The 18947-nt window shown below is 47.3% G+C and overlaps 1 long non-coding RNA gene across 1 annotated transcript; it reads right to left on the minus strand.

Moving 5' to 3' along the window:
* Positions 1 to 5734: 5734 nt before the first annotated feature.
* On the minus strand, positions 5735 to 18268 carry LOC144892457 (uncharacterized). Its single transcript, XR_013623686.1, has 2 exons — positions 18054 to 18268; positions 5735 to 8433 (listed from the first exon to the last, which is right to left on the minus strand). It is a non-coding gene; the product is annotated as an uncharacterized LOC144892457 (long non-coding RNA).
* Between the last annotated feature and the right edge of the window lie 679 nt (positions 18269 to 18947).

The raw sequence follows: 18947 nt of genomic DNA on the forward strand, positions 1-18947 counted from the left end.
TACTTGTCCGATTGACTCAATCCCACCATTTTATTAAAGCTGTTGGTGTAGTGTCATTTGTCTTGGGCATTTATTGTCCCCCGTCGCACCGCGGAGCGAAAGGGGGACTGTAGCGACCCATGGGTCCCCCAAGCGAGACCAGCAGCAGAATCTCCTTGCTCCAGCCGGTGACGTCACCGGCGGACAACCTCGGCGCCGGGGTGGCTGGTCACGTGACCACCAAAGCGTGCCGCGCATGCGGTTATAATCCTTTGCACCTGTCGGTCACGTGACCACCGAAACACGCCTCGCCTGAGAGGCGTGGCTTTCGGTTTCGGTTATGCTTTCTGGTTTTGGATATATATGCAGCCCGATAAACGGGCTTTACAGAGTTCCCGAGTTGGTTTTTTTTACAATAAACATCTTCTCGGACGAGTTTGTGTCTTGCCCGTCACTTCGTCCGTCTCAGGCAAGAGCCTGGCTCTTCACTGGTGACCCCGACGTGATCTGAACACGCAACCCCGACTGCCCCCGCACCGATGCGGGGGCTGCGAACGGACACGGCAAGCGCGCCCTAGCCAGGGAAACCACCTCGGCTGGTGACGCCGGCTTCTCCCGCACGGCTTCGGGCGCAGTTTCGACCGCGGTTTCGACATGCCGGAGTTTCGGTAACAACGACGGCCATGACTATGAGGTTCGCGCACCGCGCTCGGCTCCTCCTCTATGACCGGAGGGGCGAACCTATTCCAAGACCCTCCGAAGGCACGGCTGCTTCGTCACCTTCACGCGCACTGACGTTGGCGGAACGGCTGCTTCGTCACCTTCGCGCGCACTGACGTTCGCGGCACGGCCGCTTCGTCACCCTCGCGCACCTACAACTACAACCGCAACTACTTCTCCAGCCCCGCAGCCTCGGGAGGCCCGCGAGGAACCTCGGCAGCCTCCCCCGAGGCCTTGACCAGCCCCTCGGTTGGCTCACCCGCTTTTCGCGTGCATCGCTCGAGCCTTCTCGGCACCGCACCCGCGAGCTGCAACCTCGGGAGGCCCGCGAGGAACCTCGGCAGCCTCCCCCGAGGACTTGCCCGGCTCCTCAGCCGCCCCCGTCCTGCACCCCCCGTCCGACCACCCGCCACCACACCGGACCCCCCCTGCCTGCACCCCCCGTCCGACCACCCGCCACCACACCGGACCCCCCCCTCACCCCCCCCCCCCCCCCCGCGACTGGCCAGGGGTCGTTTCGGTCGGGTCATCTGGACCCCCCTCAGGTTGACCTTCCTGGATCAAGTCCATTCTGGGGGGGCGTGTGTAGCGACCCATGGGTCCCCCAAGCGAGACCAGCAGCAGAATCTCCTTGCTCCAGCCGGTGACATCACCGGCGGACAACCTCGGCGCCGGGGTGGCTGGTCACGTGACCACCAAAGCGTGCCGCGCATGCGGTTATAATCCTTTGCACCTGTCGGTCACGTGACCACCGAAACACGCCTTGCCTGAGAGGCGTGGCTTTCGGTTTCGGTTATGCTTTCTGGTTTTGGATATATATGCAGCCCGATAAACGGGCTTTACAGAGTTCCCGAGTTGGTTTTTTACAATAAACATCTTCTCGGACGAGTTTGTGTCTTGCCCGTCACTTCGTCCATCTCAAGCAAGAGCCCGGCTCTTCAGGACTATGATTTTCCCCTCCGTCGGTGTGTCCGTCCGTCCGTCCGTCCATCTGCCCGTCCGGGCATGCGTGGGTGCGTGTGTGTGCGTGCGTGCGTGCGTAAGTGAAGGACCGCATTCGAATTTGGTGTGTGGGTGCAACCCACGTCAAAATCCAAGATGGCCGCCGCCATGTATGTCTGATGCCATGTATGTCTGAACATTGTGAGCGGAATATCTTGAAAAATAAGCGAAGTACCAACTTCTAATCTGGTGTGTGGGTGTATCTAGGCATAAGGAAGAACCGTATTGAAAATTGGGTCGCCACGTCAAAATCCAAGATGGCCGCCGCCATGTATGTCTGAACATTGTGAGCGGAATATCTTGAAAAATAAGCGAAGTACCAACTTCTAATCTGGTGTGTCGGTGTATCTAGGCATAAGGAAGAACGCTATTGAAAATTGGGTCGCCACGTCCAAATCCAAGATGGCCGCCATCATATATATGTCTGAACCCTGTGAACGAAATATCCTGAAAAATAAGCGAAGTACCAACTTCTAATCTGGTGTGTGGGTGTATCTAGGCATAAGGAAGAACCCTATTGAAAATTGGGTCGCCACGTCAAAATCCAAGATGGCCGCCACCATATATATGTCTGAACCTTGTGAGCGAAATATCTTGAAAAATAAACAAACTACTAACTTCTAATCTGGTGTGTGGGTGTATCTACGCATAAGGAAGAACGCTATTGAAAATTGGGTCGCCACGTCAAAATCCAAGATGGCCGCCGCCATGTATGTCTGAACCTTGTGAGCGGAATATCTTGAAAAATAAGCGAAGTACCAACTTCTAATCTGGTGTGTCGGTGTATCTAGGCATAAGGAAGAACGCTATTGAAAATTGGGTCGCCACGTCAAAATCCAAGATGGCCGCCTCAATGTATGTCTGAACCTTGTGAGCGAAATATCATATCGTAGCATGTTTTCTGCGTCTTCCACTTTGTCAACTCACATCACTTCCCCGACGGGGGACCTAGGCTTAACGCTTGTTATAATTCGTTCTCCATCAATTGAGCTGAGCTCTTCTTAGCCATTTCCAAGAGCCTTCTTTGTCTACTTCCATTCTGTCCAACTTTCTTCTTCTTTTTAAAAAAAAATACTTTTCTACTTTTTTATCATTTTCTCAGTTGGTGGCATATATACTGTACTAGCAGAAGTACCCGGCATTGCCAGGTGGGGGAGGGGAGGGGAGGGGAAGGGGGGGATGGGAGGGGAAGGGGGGGGGAGGGGAGAAGAGTGGGGGGGGGGAGGGGAGAAGAGTGGGAGGGGGAGAGGGGGGGGGGAGAGGAGAGGGGAGAGTGAAGGGGGGAGGGGAGAGGGATGGGATGCGGGTGAGGGATGGGAGGGGGTGGGAGGGGGAGGGGGGGAAGAAGAGGGGGGAGGGGGGGAAGAAGAGGGGGGAGGGGGGGAAGAAGAGGGGGGAGGGGGAAAGAAGAGGGGGGAGGGGAAAAGAAGAGGGGGGAGGGGGGAAGAAGAAGAGGGGGGAAGAAGAGGGGGAGGGGGGGAAGAAGAGGGGGGAGGGGGGAAGAAGAGGGGGGAGGGGGGGAAGAAGAGGGGGGAGGGGGGAAGAAGAGGGGGGAGGGGGGAAGAAGAGGGGGGAGGGGGGGAAGAAGAGGGGGGAGGGGGGGAAGAAGAGGGGGGAGGGGGGGAAGAAGAGGGGGGAAGAAGAGGGGGGAGGGGGGGGAAGAAGAGGGGGGAGGGGGGGAAGAAGAGGGGGGAGGGGGGAAGAAGAGGGGGGAGGGGGGGAAGAAGAGGGGGGAGGGGGGGAAGAAGAGGGGGGAGGGGGAAGAAGAGGGGGGAGGGGGAAGAAGAGGGGGGAGGGGGGAAGAAGAGGGGGGAGGGGGAAGAAGAGGGGGGAGGGGGGAAGAAGAGGGGGGAGGGGGGGAAGAAGAGGGGGGGAGGGGGGGAAGAAGAGGGGGGGAGGGGGGGAAGAAGAGGGGGGAGGGGGGGAAGAAGAGGGGGGAGGGGGGGAAGAAGAGGGGGGAGGGGGGGAAGAAGAGGGGGGAGGGGGGGGAAGAAGAGGGGGGAGGGGGGGGAAGAAGAGGGGGGGAGGGGGAAGAAGAGGGGGGAGGGGGGAAGAAGAGGGGGGAGGGGGGAGGGGGGGAAGAAGAGGGGGGAGGGGGGAGGGGGGAAGAAGAGGGGGGAGGGGGGAGGGGGGGAAGAAGAGGGGGGAGGGGGGAGGGGGGGAAGAAGAGGGGGGAGGGGGGGAAGAAGAGGGGGGAGGGGGGGAAGAAGAGGGGGGAGGGGGAGGGGGGAGGGGGGAAGAAGAGGGGGGAGGGGGGAAGAAGAGGGGGGAGGGGGGAGGGGGGAGGGGGGAAGAAGAGGGGGGAGGGGGAGGGGGGAGAAGAGGGGGGAGGGGGGAGGGGGGAAGAAGAGGGGGGAGGGGGGGAAGAAGAGGGGGGAGGGGGAAGAAGAGGGGGGAGGGGGAAGAAGAGGGGGGAGGGGGAGAAGAGGGGGGAGAGGGGGAGAAGAGGGGGGAGGGGGGGAGAAGAGGGGGGAGGGGGGGAGAAGAGGGGTGAGGGGGGAGAAGAGGGGGGAGGGGGGAGAAGAGGGGGGAGGGGGGAGAAGAGGGGGGAGGGGGGAGAAGAGGGGGGAGAAGAGGGGGGAGGGGGGGAGAAGAGGGGGGAGGGGGGGAGAAGAGGGGGGAGGGGGGGAGAAGAGGGGGGAGGGGGGGAGAAGAGGGGGAGGGGGGGAGAAGAGGGGGAGGGGGGGAGAAGAGGGGGGAGGGGGGGAGAAGAGGGGGAGGGGGGGAGAAGAGGGGGAGGGGGGAGAAGAGGGGGGAGGGGGGGAGAAGAGGGGGGAGGGGGGAGGGGGGAGAAGAGGGGGGAGGGGGGGAGAAGAGGGGGAGGGGGGAGAAGAGGGGGGAGGGGGGAGAAGAGGGGGGAGGGGGAGAAGAGGGGGGAGGGGGGAGGGGGGAGAAGAGGGGGGAGGGGGGAGAAGAGGGGGGAGAAGAGGGGGGAGAAGAGGGGGGAGGGGGGGAGAAGAGGGGGGAGGGGGGGAGAAGAGGGGGGAGGGGGGGAGAAGAGGGGGGAGGGGAGAGAAGAGGGGGGAGGAGGGGGGAGGGGGGGAGAAGAGGGGGGAGGGGGGGAGAAGAGGGGGGAGAAGAGGGGGGAGGGGGGAGAAGAGGGGGGAGGGGGGGAGAAGAGGGGGGAGGGGGGGAGAAGAGGGGGGAGGGGGGAGAGGAGGGGGGAGGGGGGAGGGGGGGAGAAGAGGGGGGAGGGGGGAGAAGAGGGGGGAGGGGGGAGAAGAGGGGGGAGGGGGGGAGAAGAGGGGGGGGGGAGGGGGGAGGGGGGAGAGGGGGAGGGGAGAAGAGGGGGGAGGGGAGAAGGGTGGGGGAGGGGGGAGGGGGAAAGGGGAAGGGGGAGGGGGAAAAGGGAAGGGGAGAAGGGGAGGGGGAAAAGGGAGGGAGGGGGAAAAGGGAGGGAGGGGGGAAAAGGGAGGAGGGGGAAAAGGGAGGGAGGGGGAAAAGGGAGGGAGGGGGAAAAGGGAGGGAGGGGGAAAAGGGAGGGAGGGGGAAAAGGGAGGGAGGGGAAAGGGAGGGGGAGGGGAGGGGAGAAGGGGAGGGGGTAGGGTGGAGGGGGGAGGGGGAAGGGGGAGGGAAGGGGGAGGGAAGGGGATGGCCAGTCAACAATGACGTTGCAGTTCTCATGGTCGGAGAGCAGCACAACAATCGGACATAGTCCTGCATATTCGCAACAGCACGAGGCGGATTTTGGAGACTCACCGATCCTGTGACGTCCTCCAGTACCGGCGTTGCCGGGCGGGGGAAGGGAGACCCGTACATTCCCAACCCGTACATTCGCCCTCTCGACTCAAGCTCACTCGGACAAAAGTCTCGCACAAATTACACTGTGAAGGCCCAATGGTCATGTCTATGCCACAAATCACGGGCGCACTGAATTGAAAATATATAGAACGCTCATACTCCGTGAAAAGTGAAGCCGCCGTGTCGCCATCTTGGTCAGCACGACTCGACCAACTCGCTTGGCGGATCTCGTTTTGTGCGGCAATAAACTGCTCCAATCGGTTACGGAAGGGTTGTGGAAAGACGTTTCACAGCTGTTTCAAAGACATTTAATTCATATCGCACAAAATCGATACAAAACACGATCGCATAAAATAGTGTAGGTCGTTGTGTTATTTCGTGAACGGTTCATATAGAATCTGGAAACTTGTGATTTTTTACTTTCTATGATCACACTGAACACAAAACAACCTGTTTCCAATTTTTTAATTTATGTCCAGTGGAAAAATTCAAGATGGCCGCCAGCATATACCAAAAAAGCAATAAATCGGTATATTTGAACCAACGTATTCAATATATGCACAATGATAAGCTTATTATGGACATGCTTTTGATTACAATATATTTGTATCTACATATATGGTTGTATGAAATAGACTGTCTTCAATGTTTTCATTCATATCCATTGACAACATCCAAGATGGCGTTCACCAAATTTCGAAAAAATACGATATTTTTATATCTGAACCATTTATTTACGTACATGTATAATGATAAGCTAAGGACATTTTTGTGATTACAATATATTCTTTTCTACCAAGTATGTTACTTCTTTAAGAAGTTTTCAATGTTTTCATTAATGTCGTAGAATAAGTCCAAGATGGTGGCCACCATATACAGAAAAATCAAACCATTTATCAACATACTTGTGTTATGGAAATTTACCTAGGCATGTTATGTATCTAACAATCATGGGGAAAACAAAATGGTGTTCATACACATATCAAATTGGATGCTCAATTATACATGTATCCGGATGCTAGTTATCTGCCACGTTATTAGTCATCACTGTCGTTGTCATCATCATCATCACTCTCTGTCTCCTCATTTGCAACATTAGTGCATGATCCTTCAGCACCTTCACACTTGCAAAGCTCTGTGCATGACAGATTATTGGTCTTGCAAGAACACCGTCCACTGCATTTGCTGGCAATACATGAACACTTCACGAGGCCGACGACAGCCTCTGGTACCGGTGGAACTTTCGACGTCACAGGAACACAACGTCCGTCATCTAGTTGTTTCCATCCCAACGATACTGGATCTAGAAGACTTGGAACAGCTACTGTGTGCTGCACCCAAATGTTAGCTTGGAAGTGTGCTCGCAGAATGTGTTCAGTTATGGATCCTTGAGTTGGAGGTAGTTTCTCTACACCCTGGTTGCCCTTGAGTTGCTTGAACATATGCCACCGGAGTGCTTTCGCTGATTCATAACCAGGTTTGAAGAGCTGACACACGAACTTTTCACAACCAGCCAACACCTCCGGAGATGGATACACACCAACACCAAGCCCAGCTAGTGCATGGATTACGTCATCACTAGCCTTCATGAAGGATTTGAAGCAAGTAGGCTTTCCCTTTCCCTGGATGTGGCCAGTGGTATCACAGCCACTGGTGATTTTGGGTCATACAGGAGTTGCCGATTAGATTTGTGGGCTTGTACTATTTGCTGAGAGACGATTGACGCAGATCTATTAAACTCTTGTGCACGAGCTTCAGTTTTAATTGTAGTTGTACCTTTCATGATCCAAAGCACCATGCTGCGGAGCTCCTGTGGCACTACGCAATGCTCACTATTTTCGAGTGTTCCAGTGAAAACCCACGGGTCTTTCTTTGTTTCCTGGATCAATTTACGTAGGACTCTGCTTGCTTCAAATAACTTCTTCATGTCATCGTATGTGTTGTTCTTGACAGCTTCATCAACTGCAGCATTTTGTGCAGCTTTGGAATGTATCAGTGTAGGCTTCTTCGGTAATGGTGTGAACTGAACGAGATTAACATTTTCCTCGATATTTTGTCGTAGCCACCTCCGCTCGGACTTGGCGTTAGAAAACTTTGAGACATACTGGATATTGTATTGTTCCATCTTCGATAAGTATAGCTTTTCTGCTTCGTCCATTGGAATAAATTCTCCCTCGTTGATGCGATCTTGTATTTCGGCAAAGAATTCAATTTCAGCCGTGATGTGGTGTACTGTCGGCCCACTGGCATCTGTGTTGCAGCAGTCAGCTGTCTTAGGGCATGATCCACTGTCTGCAGCATTTCCCTGCTTTAGAAACTGCCACTGTTCGGTGATGCACTTCTTGTGGTAGACAATATCACGTGACAGCGCATCATTGTCAGATAGGACAGTGGCATAGTTAACCTTCCATTCTTGGTTGTTGGAGTGGTGTACTATGTCCTTTATCTGCTTTCCAATATTTGCTGATTGACATTCGTGCAAGGGACCTTGTATTTTACCTTGACAGAAGAAACATTCTGTTTTGTCATATGCAGTTAACTGTGATCGGGTGTACTTTTTTGACACTGGCTCTTCGTCCGTAGCACTAAGTGTTGCTGAAGCAGTTGGTCTCCCCACGGTTCGGCTACTAAGGAGAGTAACATCGGATGTTGCACACGCTCGGTTGTAGCGCTTTTCATCACATCACGTCCATATGTTCTTTATTTGTGCTCATAGCATAGCACGTTCTGTGCCACACAACATGTTTGTCACATAAATCTTGTGCTGTCAATTGTCCAATTTTTACGTTGAGTGCAATAAAGTCAGTGTTTCCAAACTGCGCTCTCAAACGAACCGCTGTTAGAAATTTGTCATACGTTGATTGCTTTTGGGACTGTGGGGGTTCCTTTAATTGTTCTTCTTTTGAAGTTTGACATTTGATGCACAGCTTGAAATTTAGTTCGGTACGTGCCCTTTTCTCCAGAGGTTCCGCTTCGGATGCCATTATTTACCTGCAAGTAGAAAAGAAAATACATGTTTAGAAATGGACACTTCATAAGCTGGTCAACTCTGATTTCATGGCAGATTGCACCCATGCATCCATTCCTGTGGTTACATTATTATGGCTCATGCCATGCAGTCTTCCATAGAACGATCAGGACAGATTTATTTTGCTGAAAAACAAATATACATAATCATTATTATAACCCAAATATTTGTGTACCGTTCATTGGGTATTTATATGGGTGTGCCATGCCATATGGCGCCAATTATACCTCATATTGGATGATTATTCACTTTATGCTTTGTGTTATTGATGATATAAGTACTTCAATGAATTCGGTGACCAAAAAAACCTATAAAACGATATACTGGACAACTATATCCATTACAAATGTCCAAAATAGTTGGCGATTAAGCGATTATCGTGTTAAATGGCCGCCATCTTGGATTTAGTGCGTATCCATGCTGGAAAAAATTGGAAACAGGTGGTTTTGAGTCCTATGTGATCTAAAGAAGTCAATAAGTACCAGTTTCAAGATTCTATATGAAAGTTTCACTCCCCTGTTAATTGCAACATAACCGCATCTATCTATAATTCCAGTAATCTCTGTGTGTGTGTTTGTCTGTGTGTATGTCTGTGTGTCTGTGACCGCTGTTTCTCGACAACCACGGGTCCGATATACTTTCACCTTGCCAGGTATATTGCTGGGGACCTGAGGATGTGCCTTTTCAAGGTTTCATATTAATCGGAGAAGTAGTTACCGAGCTATGTCCAAAAAACGATTCAACCAATCAGAGAGCAGCGAGCTATCACGTGTGCCGAACGTGCCGAACAGACTCTGCCTCGGACGGCACATTTGAGAGCGTATTCATTTATTTCACGTTGGCAAACTATGTTGCCGCTATGTTGGCGTTAAACTATGTTTTAAAACTAATTAAAACTAATTTGCGATTCTTTCGCTTTCCTGCGCGTTTGTGCACGCTATGGCGATTTCTTTACCAAACTCCGCAAGCCGTTCGCTTTGGACCAAACCATTTCATGTAAATAGAGGGGGGGGATTGTCACCGTACTCGCAAGCCGTTCGCTTTGGACCAAACCATTTCATGTAAATAGAGGGGGGGGATTGTCACCGTACTCGCAAGCCGTTCGCTTTGGACCAAACCATTTCATGTAAATAGAGGGGGGGGGATTGTCACCGTACTCGCAAGCCGTTCGCTTTGGCTTTGCGAATGGACCAAACCATTTCATGTAAATAGAGGGGGGGGATATAATTTTAGATATATATATAGTACGGGCATGCCCTAGTACACTAAAAGGTGAAAAAACGTGTGACGTGTGATGGGATGGAACATCACGTGATCGCTCTGAGCGAATCAGTCTGGTGGCGGGAATGGAACATCACGTGATCGCTCTGAGCGAATCAGCGAGCTGCTCTGGAACCGGCTGAGATTAGCGGGTACTTCGCTGAAATGCGCTGAGGTAAATATGAATAAAAAATATGGATCGTCAAATATTTTGAGTTCGGCCATGTTCGTCCCAGGCGCAATGGCCATGTCTATGCCAAATATCAAGCACGTTAGCCTCTCCGTTTAGGAGTCTATCGGTAACATTACACACACACACACGCACACAAACTGTGTTTTATATATATATATATGTTGATATTTCATTTTATATTTTTCTTCTTTTTTTGCAATAGTTGGGCTGTATTTGTTGTTGTTTGGGTTTCTTGTGTGACATCCTCTATTCACACCTGTATTTGGAATTTTTTTTGCTTGGTGTGTTAGAGGTACCTTCTCTGGATTGTTATCTTCTTGTTTGCTTACAAATTGGAATCGGTAGTCTGTTGCACTTCATTGAGTTCTATCAGGCTGCTACCTCCTTCTCATCTCGGCAGGTACATTCTCGGGATGCACCGATTTTTGTAAAAGATTTTGTGGATGGTGATTTTCCTTGTTTTGATATCCAGCTTATTGATTAATAATTGTGGCCAGTTTATTACTCTGCAGCTGTACTGGAATACTGGTATTGCTAGTTGGTTTATGGCTTTAGTTTTGTTCCTTGGAGAAGGGTATGCTTTCATGATCAGCCTCGTTCTACACAGGTATTCTTTGGTAATTGTTTTGCACATTTGTTTGTAACATATTTGGTGGCCCTCTTCTATTCTGAGGTATTTGTATGATGCTTCACTGTCTAGCTCCTGTATAGTTGTATTTGTGTCAATTTTTATGTTGTCTGTTTTTGTTGGTCTACCTTGGATGAATATGCAGTTGGCACACTTATCCTAGGCCTAATTCCATTTGAATGTCTTTGGAGTGCCGTTTTACTCATTTTAGTTCTGCCAATTTTTGGTCATTTGGTGCAAAGAGCTTTAAATCATCCATGTACAACAGAGGAATTACCTTCACTGTCTCTTTGGACATTCTTTTAATTTTACTGGATGTTCGGGTGTATCCATGCCCTTGCTCATTAATGAGGTTGCTCAGTGGGTCCAGGGCCGGGCAAAAGGCTGTCTCTGGAAAATTCCTCGTCGTATCTTCACTCGTGGTATTTCAATATTTCCTTCCGAGTGCTGTTTTATCAATGTGGTATTCCAAAGCTCCATTGCTTTCTCAATCAGTTGATTATTTTGGTGTTGATTTTTGTACTTGATACAGTTTTATTCGAGGTAATCTGATTAACCATTTTGGGGGAATGATCGATTTTGTACAAAAATACTTTTGAGGGTGCCACACTTAACACTAATTTGTGAAAAAGTGTCCAAGTAGATTTTCGTCGAAGGGCCAGATTCAGATTCCTGAGACATTTTTACCCATGAAACAATCCTCAAACATCTTGGGAGACAAAAGTCAAACAAGTGTCAGCTCTTGGAATATTGACTTTATCTACAAAAAAAATGAAAGTGCTGCCTCAAGAGGGAAGAAAGTCCAGTCGCAACTGTTCATGGGATTATGTGACTTATCAGATCAAACCCTCATTATAGAGTTATTGTAATGTAGTCATGAGGATGTTTGGCAAAAGATCAGAACATTTCATTGAACCTTACATTCTATGGAATCCCATAGTAGAGCAGCTATGCGCAAGCCTTTCATCAGTGTGAATTGTGATCAATGTTTGCCATCGCATGGTGTGGTGCAAGCAACTGGTATCATCAAACCTTCCAAAGTATCCATTAAAGTTTTTTGGATTTGTTTGGACACCAGTTACAGCTCAGCAATAATGACTGTAATTTACAAAGCACTAGGATATGTATGGATGATGCTGGAAATCTCACCTCCAACCAATCATAAAACTGTAGCAGATGTCTAACTGGAATGGCACACGGTAGAGCATAAACCTCCGCCAGGCTGAACAGTTTACATTTTGGATCCCACTGATGGACCGGATCTGGATTCGGATTTGAGCCAAAATCGAATGGGCTTGTTCTTGTCATCTACCCAGCGTATCCACTAAGTTTTGATATAACACGTCCACAACTTTTTGAGCTAGTGTTATATTAGTCTGGAGGCACTTCCAGGAAATGTGACAGTAGGGGTACACTCATGTTACAAGCTGGCAACAATGTTTTTCTGAAAGCCCAGACCTCTAGGAACCCAAAAAGTCTTGTTGCCAGCTTGGGAAATGGTTTGGACCAGATTTGTGGCCATTTTTCAAAATGGCCGCCTACATTTTTGGTGTTTTCTTATATTTGAGCTCTAGAACTTATATCTGGCTGTCTTAAAGGTCTCTAGGGTTATGACCTTATAACATATAGTCATACAACAATCCTCACCCAAATTGGGGTGCATGGCATATCTATAAGTGGTTTTATTGAAGCAAAAAGGCAAAAATATGCCTGAAAAACGCCTTCATTTTGATTTTTCCAAATCACTAAATTGCATACTGTGAAGTTGTTCTTTGGTCAATTTCTTTCAAAATAGTTTTAAAATTTGCCCAGATCCCTCCTCTTCATTAGCAAATCTTCAGGAATATACCCAAGTTCTCAGAAAATATGTTTTATGCATGATCAGCTACCCCTACCCCCTAAATCACAAAACGTGCCAATTTTCAATATTTCCAGATTCCAACCAATATCATTGTTGTATGACTTTTTCTCATCATGATAGGTCCAAAGTAACTTACTCTATGTGATTAGGTGTTAATAAAAATTGAATTTCACACTTTAGTGAAAATCCAAGATGGCTGCCAAATGGCCAATAAAATATAATATTTCACATTATGACGTTAAGTTAAGGTAATGCAGTCTACCATTTGATACCAACACATTTTTGAGACATAATATATTGCAATAATGATGCTTTCCTTTGTATCCTTCCTCAGGTCCTGCCCGAATCATCATTTTAACATAATTGTTGTGTTAACAATGTACTATAACATATTGCTTGTTGCATGTGCTGTAAATAGCTTTCAGTGTTGTGGTAGACATAGTCTTTGTCTCTTTCCAGATATGAATGAAGATGGAACCTGTAGCTGTGATAGGCGGGAGACGGAAGAGAGAATCAGTTGCACTGGACATCGACTGGAGCACATGCCTCATTTGCCAAGGCAACAGAAAAAATGAAAAGACAACCAAGCCCACAGATGTTGGTCTCGAACGCTTTAAAGACTGTGTGATTACGAGACAGAAATACCATGACCATGAGTACATCTCAACACTTGACAGAATACAGAGTATTGACCTTGATGATGAAAAAGAACACATAGTATGGCACAGGGGCTGTTATTCAAAGTTTACACATGCCAACCATATTGAGAGACTGAAAAATCGGCATGAAAAGGAAGCAAAGGACTCGTGTGACCAACCATCTACATGCATTCGCCCCTCTTCTAGAGCATCAGTTGCTTCAGTGTCCTGGGACAAATGTATTTTCTGTCAGGAGGATAAGGCAGGAAAGCAATTGAGGAATGTAGCCACTTTAGAGACCTCAGACAGAATACTAAATGATGCTCAAAAGAACAAGATTATGAGATGCCGGTTGGCAGGAATAAGTGACCTAATAGCTGCTGAAGGGAAGTACCACCTTCCTTGTTATGTAACCTTCAGGAGGAAGTCTGAGTCAACTGTGGTAGAAGAAGGCCCAGAATATCCACCAGATGTTTGTTTCAACAAAATGATCGAGGAGGTGGATGCTGGGCTGTCTGGAGGAGACATCTATACCATGAAAACCATCTGGCACCAATACTGTTACATGATGAGAAGAGACTTCAGTGTCTGTGTGGAGCAATGTGACCGACAGAGTTACAAAGCATTCAAGAACAAAGTCAAAAGGGTATTAGGAGATAGGGCAGATTTTGTACAGTCCATGAATCAACAGGATTCACTTCTAGTCTTCCCACTAATTCAAACAGGTATTGTTGTTCAGAACTTAGCAGAGATGGCAGATGAGCTAGAACAAAGTGAGATACAAGATTCTGATGAAACCTCCCAGCACATTCCATCTTTCTCAGCCGAAACAAAGGACAAGGAACTCTTGAGTTGGCTTTACAGAGTGGCAGTCAAAATGAGAAATGACATCAAGACAATGCCAGGACACTCAGATATTGGAGACATCAATACTGAAAGTGCACAGAAGGTGGTTCCTGAAAGCCTTTACATTTTCCTACGCCTGCTGTGTGATTGTGACAGCATATTTGAAGATTCTGAAGGGACCTCCGAAGGTGATGATGATGGAGAAAGCAAAAGGATTTTGAGCATAGCACAGGACATAGTATGTTTGGCATCTGGTGGCAGAAAGCAGACACCAAAGCAACTAGGGCTAGCTCTCACTGTTCACCAAGCAACAAGGTCCAAGGACTTGGTGCAACTAATGCATGCTGCAGGACATGGTGTTAGTTATGAAACTGTAAGAAGAGCTGACACTGCCCTTGCAAACTCTGTCTTGGCCAGATATGTTGAGCAAAACAACACAATAATACCCCTGAATTTTGCACAAGCTACCTACCAAGGATACATCAGATATGCTAATGATAACATTGACATCATAGAGGAGACCCTTGACGGTCAAGGCTCCTTTCATGCCTCACAGTCTGCTGCCTTTCGAAGAAGCATACCTGGCGAAAAGACCATTGCACCTGATGTCAAGTCAAGCAGTAGCAGATCTGTAACTGTGCCAGAGCATTTCAATGAGATTCAACCTTCAGGCATGGGCACCCAGAAACCCGAAGCAACATTTCCAGTAGCTGTGAAAGCTGATTGGTATATGGAATCGGATGCCCAGGTTATCTCTGAGGCTATGGCCATAGATGTGTCATGGCTCCTTGCACGTCAGTCTCACACCGAGGACCAGCATGTTCCAGGCTGGACAGCATTTAACCAGCGTGTGCCTGATGTGAATCCAGCAAAGACTACAGTAGGGCCTATGCCGATAATCAATGAGCCTGCACATGAGTTTGACACCATCTGGACAGTGATTCAAAACTGCCAAAGGATGACTGCTGCACTAGGGCAAACGTATACAGTACTTACCTTTGATGAGCAACTGTACTGTAAAGCTAAGATGTTGCAGTGGGAAGGAAGAACTCCTTCAAGAAGAAGAACAAGTAGTTCTCAAGGAAGAACTACTTGAACATGAACATGAAGCCACACAGGAATTGGTGGTTAGTGGTGGAAACAATGGCATGGCTGCCTCTTCCACAGGCAGGAACATGGAGCATCTCTGTTCATCACAAGAGGAGGCAGACACGCGTATGATTCTTCATGCTCTGGAAGCAAAGGCTAGAGGATATGAGAGGATCGTCATCACCAGTAGTGATACCGATGTATTATTGCTTTTGATGGCCTTCCAGCCCCAAATGCCAGAAGAGGTATGGATGAAATCAGGGACCTCTAAATACAGGCGCTACATTGCTGGCCACAAAATTGATTGCACTGATGATGTCAGGGACAGTCTTCTAGCTTTCCATGCCATTACAGGATGTGACAGCACCAGTCAACTCGCAGGCATATCAAAGAAGGCAGCATGGAAAATATTTTGTGAAGTTCCTCACCTACTCTCCCAGCTAGGGGTTGCACATGTTCCAAGTGAAGAGATTTGTGCAAAGGCTGAGGAGTTTGTCTGCCGTCTTTACAACCCGAAAGGAGACGCAAAGGAAATCCAGGCGCTGAGATGTTCCCAATTCAGAAAAGTTGGTAAAAAGCCAGAGAACATGCCACCAACAGAGGATGCATTGCACCAGCACATTTTAAGGGCACATCATCAAGCCCTTGTGTGGCGAAATGCCAATGTGCCAAATCCAGGAATCCCCAATCCAACAACATCCGGCTGGTACCTTGAGGACAACCAGCTGATGCCCCGTCTCATGACCAAGGAAGGGCTCACAGCAGAATGTGTCAAAATTGCGACGTGTGCATGTACCTCAAAGGCCCGTCCATGTCTAACTGGCAGGTGCAACTGTAGGAAAAATGGATTGCGGTGCACATTGGCATGCAAATGTGCAGACTTATGCAGGAACCCCCTCAATGACTCTGATAGTGATTAGACGACATGCATGGAAACTTGAGTATATTCCATAATGTCATATTGTTACTATGCTGGCTGTATTTGACGTAATGTAACTAGTCTTGCTTCAGCTCTGTTCCACCAATGTATTACTAGTCTATGATATGACTGTATCCCACATTCTGTCACTTATGTATGAATAGCCAGATTAGCTTGTTGGGTATGACTTTGTTAATTCAGTGCCAAATATTTGTTTAGTTTAAAGGTGCAAGCATTGCATTGACGTTTGTATTGTTTGGATCAGTGTAACATAATAATGTTTGCATTATGTATACAAGTTATGTATGTTTATTTTTGTTTTACATTAAATAATATAGCTTATATTTTACAATCTTCTATGTCTTCATTTATGTAAGTGCCTTGTTTGTCAGCTATGTTGGAACTAATATACTCCGCAAACAAGGCACTTCCAAATCCACACTACTTTCCTGAAATTCAAATGTTATAAAACATAAATTTTACATAAAGTCCCCCTCTAAAATAATACATCTTCAACTCATCAAGACTCTTTCACATACATGTGACCTATAGAATAGTAGTGCCTCATATATTTAGTATAAATGGAACATTTTAGAAGTGCCTCTGAATGAAATTGCAGTCTTATGGTCTCGCGCCACCAAATATTCTATGGCCATTTGGCAGGCATCTTGGATTTTCACTAAAGTGTGAAATTCAATTTTTATTAACACCTAATCACATAGAGTAAGTTAATTTGGACCTATCATGATGAGAAAAAGTCATACAACAATGATATTGGTTGGAATCTGGAAATATTGAAAATTGGCACGTTTTGTGATTTAGGGGGTAGGGGTAGCTGATCATGCATAAAACATATTTTCTGAGAACTTGGGTATATTCCTGAAGATTTGCTAATGAAGAGGAGGGATCTGGGCAAATTTTAAAACTATTTTGAAAGAAATTGACCAAAGAACAACTTCACAGTATGCAATTTAGTGATTTGGAAAAATCAAAATGAAGGCGTTTTTCAGGCATATTTTTGCCTTTTTGCTTCAATAAAACCACTTATAGATATGCCATGCACCCCAATTTGGGTGAGGATTGTTGTATGACTATATGTTATAAGGTCATAACCCTAGAGACCTTTAAGACAGCCAGATATAAGTTATAGAGCTCAAATATTAGAAAACACCAAAAATGTAGGCGGCCATTTTGAAAAATGGCCACAAATCTGGTCCAAACCATTTCCCAAGCTGGCAACAAGACTTTTTGGGTTCCTAGAGGTCTGGGCTTTCAGAAAAACATTGTTGCCAGCTTGTAACATGAGTGTACCCCTACCACCTTTTCTAGGCCACTTTTGGGGATATGCCTCCAGAGCATATGTCGTTTTTAGGCCCATCTCTCAACGGTGAACAATCGCTTAAAATTATCGATCCGGATTTTCACCAAAATTGAATCAATTTGTCTGTCGCACAGCTGACCTGTCCACCAGGTATCGTCTGAAGGTATCCATAACTTTGAGATATCCTGTTCACAGACAAACAGATAGGGGTGACCTTCGGTGGCAGAGGTAACTACTCTATTTGTGTATTAGGGATTTGTGCATATCATTGGTCAGGATTCAAACCATGAACTATACAGTATTTAGGAATTGCACAATGCCATAAAGAAGTTTTCATTCATCCTTGATTAGGCATTTCCCCTTGCGAACTCATCACCAGCAGATTGCTATTTGCAAGGTTCCAGATGCGTTACTTCAAAATGATTTGCGCAGAGCTTTGCACACAGATGGAATCATGGAAACAGTGATGAAGATAATGACAACTTATGGAATTCACTGCAGGACATAATTGGCCAAGTTTCACACATCATAATCCTGATTGTGATGGGAGATTTGGATCCTCAAATAGGAATGTGAAGTGATGGGAAGTCATGGAATTTGTACAAGAAAATTGTGAAACTCAATTCGGGCGTGTCCTGCGAACAAGACTCAAGAGGACAAAAAAAAAAAACCAGTTAAAAACGTAAGCTCCAATCTTTCTCAATGTGTCATAGAGCACGGGCATAATGATAATGGGCTAAATAAATGGCCTCCTCCTGTGTCAAAGTTTCTGTACTGTATGTATTATGTATATCCTCGTGGTATGATTGACCATGAAATGTACTGTACCTGCTACTTCCGGATCGTATCGTTCACTTCCTCCCAAGCCCTGCTTACTGTTCGCAGGCCGGAGCACCTCATTCCCGCATTATTGTGAGGTGCGCCCGAGACTAATTCAATGAGACTTTGTTTACCTCTTCTCGCTTGTTTAGCTTGCCGATCAATATGGCTCCCACGCACTGCATCATGGGTACTGAAACCCCTCGAAAGGTGGGAAGGGAATCGAATATAAGTGCTCTTCTCTTCCCTATCATGATGGTCCGAAACGATTCCCAAAACAAATTTCAAAATGCACTCCAATGATGTAATTTCACTTTTGCAAAAAGGTGTGAAGTTTAGACTTGGTGAGCACTCACCAAGCTTATTGGGAATGCAACACACCTTAAGTACTAGAGCGCAGTCGCAACGTTCGAAGGCTCACAGCAAACTACTCTTCCATTGGTCCAGTAATAGAGCTGCTTTGACACTAACAGTAAGCCGCCTTTTCATTGGTCGAAACTCAGAGCTTCCTTTCCATTGGTGGGTATTAAGCGGATCTCGGTCATTGGTTAAAGTAGCACATATATCAATCTTGATATTGTTTTTATTCATAAACGTTGGATTTTAATGTGTACTGTATATTAATACGCTTTTACCTCAGAGTAAAGTAAAGCGTGTGTCCATCCATAGTTTATTGGAGAGGAATAAGTCGGTGCACTATTCTATTAGTATTATCCTTAGCTGCAGAGGCAAGCTTGAAGCTATTTGACGAAAATAAATCGTTGTCGTTTGTAACCCTCTCGGTAAGTCACAATCTGTTGGAATTTTAAAATAATTATTTTGCGTCGCATTAAAATAAATAATTTCCTGTTAGCTGTTGAGTGTTATGTCTTCTGGGAAAGCAACGGGGAGATCGATATCCCT

The sequence above is a fragment of the Myxine glutinosa genome, chromosome 1 (assembly GCF_964187855.1).
Source record: "Myxine glutinosa chromosome 1, kmMyxGlut1.1, whole genome shotgun sequence".
NCBI lineage: Eukaryota > Metazoa > Chordata > Myxini > Myxiniformes > Myxinidae > Myxine > Myxine glutinosa.